Source organism: Aplysia californica, unplaced genomic scaffold (assembly GCF_000002075.1).
Source record: "Aplysia californica isolate F4 #8 unplaced genomic scaffold, AplCal3.0 scaffold00430, whole genome shotgun sequence".
NCBI lineage: Eukaryota > Metazoa > Mollusca > Gastropoda > Aplysiida > Aplysiidae > Aplysia > Aplysia californica.
Genome location: NW_004797700.1, coordinates 572,397 through 574,712, shown reverse-complemented (window position 1 = coordinate 574,712; position 2,316 = coordinate 572,397). Strand labels below are relative to the sequence as shown.

At 45.1% G+C, this 2,316-nt stretch overlaps 1 long non-coding RNA gene across 1 annotated transcript in view; it reads right to left on the bottom strand.

Moving 5' to 3' along the window:
• LOC118478234 overlaps positions 1–2,211 on the bottom strand; it is an 18,236-nt gene extending 16,025 nt beyond the window's left edge. The window contains exon 1 of the long non-coding RNA XR_004858906.1: positions 1,780–2,211. This is a non-coding gene — a long non-coding RNA (uncharacterized LOC118478234). The remainder of the gene's footprint in view (positions 1–1,779) is intronic.
• Between the last annotated feature and the right edge of the window lie 105 nt (positions 2,212–2,316).

The window sequence follows — 2,316 nt, the reverse complement described above, 5'->3', positions numbered from 1 at the left end:
ACCTCCTTCTTTCGCAAATATCTTGACTTGTATTCAAGACAAATGGATATTTCTTTCATCCAAATAAAGACAAGTGAACAAGCTTTGAGATAATACCAATAACTCTACGTACATGCCCAAAAATTGACGAGAGCCTGATTCCACCACGCTGCCTCACTGTAAGCATTCTGTGATAGGCCGGCCGCTACTCCCCGTACCGCATGTGGCAGCTGTCAAGGCGGAGAATCACATCTCTGTCAGAACACATTGAGCCGGAGAGCCAAGACATGAGCCCCTTCACTGACAAATATTTGCCTTCCCTTCAGGACGGACCACGAGCCTAACTCATCATCGAGAGCAAAAACACGTCGTGCTGAGTTGTTGATGATGGTGGTAGTCCATTTTCCTTCTTCAACTTTTTCACCAACTAGATTCTATGCTCAACCTCTTTTCGGCGAGTTTTTCTTCAGTCTCCACCAGACACCTGATGTTTTTATCAAGCTTCCCATCTAATTGCACTCACCCTCGAAGCAGCTTAAATCACCTCTGGGGGTACCACCTAAAGAAGTCCCTGGCTTAAACTCTGTCTAAATGAGACTAACTCGTGTGAATAAGAAAAGAATGACTGAGGTAAACGGGGCGTAAAAATCCATGAGAGCCCACCATTCTTAAAATACGTTAATAAGCGTTTATCTCGGATGACGTCACAGAAACTCATCATGTGACCTCAAAGAGGGTGAAGACCCAGGATAAACGTAGCAGGTCAAGTAAGTTCCGATTAGAGGGCTTAAGTTGACTTTTTCTACCCATTTGTTTGAGTAAAGAGAAGGGGAGGAGTTCCGTAACGAGCGACCATTAAGAGACAGAATAGAATAGAGGGCTAGGGATAGGGGTGAGGTTCGGGTTAGGATAAGGGTTAGGGTTAGGGTTATATGTCTGTTCTTTATTGTGTTTGTTGGGGTGGTCGCTCGTTACGGAAATTCCTCCAAGAAAAGCACATTGACACAATGATGGTCATTTAGTGCTGGGAAAAAAGTAAGACAGACAGAAACAACAGTGGGAAAATGAAGAAGTAAGAGCTACCAGGGGCGCCCTCCAACCACCCACTCTACCCATTTACGGGCACGACCATTCAACAATCGAGAGGAATCACGCTGCTCCCTGTTCCAAAGATGACTCCGTCGCGTGTGCCACAGAAGCGCGCGGTAGAGGCTCCACCATAGAGCGAGACGTGAGACATTGACTGAACACTGGATAAACATTCCCGACGAGAATATGTCACCGGCCCCAAAGGACCAATGACAACGGATGAAGTAATGCATCGTATCCCTTGACAAGCTCAGAATATTACGCTACGTTGATATCTACTTCAAATATTATCTAGATCTAGATCTAGCTCAGGTTAACGCATAAGGAATCTATCCTTTTAAAAAAAAAGAAGAAAAAACTTGCGAAACAACAGTAGTAAACTCGTATATAGCCAGGTGTTGAATGTTGAACCATAATAGCCTAATCCAAAAGGCGAAAGAAAATCCCGAGCCAAAGTGCTCTTCAAAAGGCCAATAAGAACATTACATAAGAAAGCCTTAGCGTTACTTTACGAGTGGCGTACGAGTATCTGAATTTTTAACAAACAAGCGTGCCGAAAAAAACACACCAAAAAACACCCAAAAACACGCACAAGGTCGAAAAAGGAAAATGTCTCGCTGATCGTGCAACATAACAAAAGGCAACAAAGAGATAATATAATTATATATCTGTCGCAAGCAAAGGGGAGATTCAAATATCTTGTCAACTCACATTTTCAGATCCTTGAGGGAAAACACTTGCTCTGAAGCAAAAACCTTTTATAAAATCTCTCCGAAATAGAGGCAGGGATGGAGACAAATCATGCGCCTCAAAAAGTTGAAAACACAGAATAATAACTATAGTGGATTTTTGCAACGAAACAAACAAAAAAAATTCCTGTGAATAATCTCAAGCCCGCGTGGCAGCAAACTTCTCTCTCACTCTTGGTGCAAGTGTAACAAACACATCAAGCGGCGCAGCTCGCGTCTGCTGCGGCCAGACGAGACAAGAGCTAGAGGCGAGAGAGCGCGGCTGGGCCAGCCCTGGTTGTTCTGTTCTGTTCTGTACCACTACTTGAAGTTGCACGCCGGCAAGCAAGCCTACTGATGTCTGTCTGTCCACCGATCCCGGGCCGAGCTTTAGATTTGCCACGGCTGCCAACAGATCACTATAAATCATGGTGCTCTAACGAGATGCCTGACACCCTAGCCCAGCCGGATAGTGGCGGGAAGGAAGGAGAGTGGGGAGGGAGGAAGGGAGGGAGGAGGA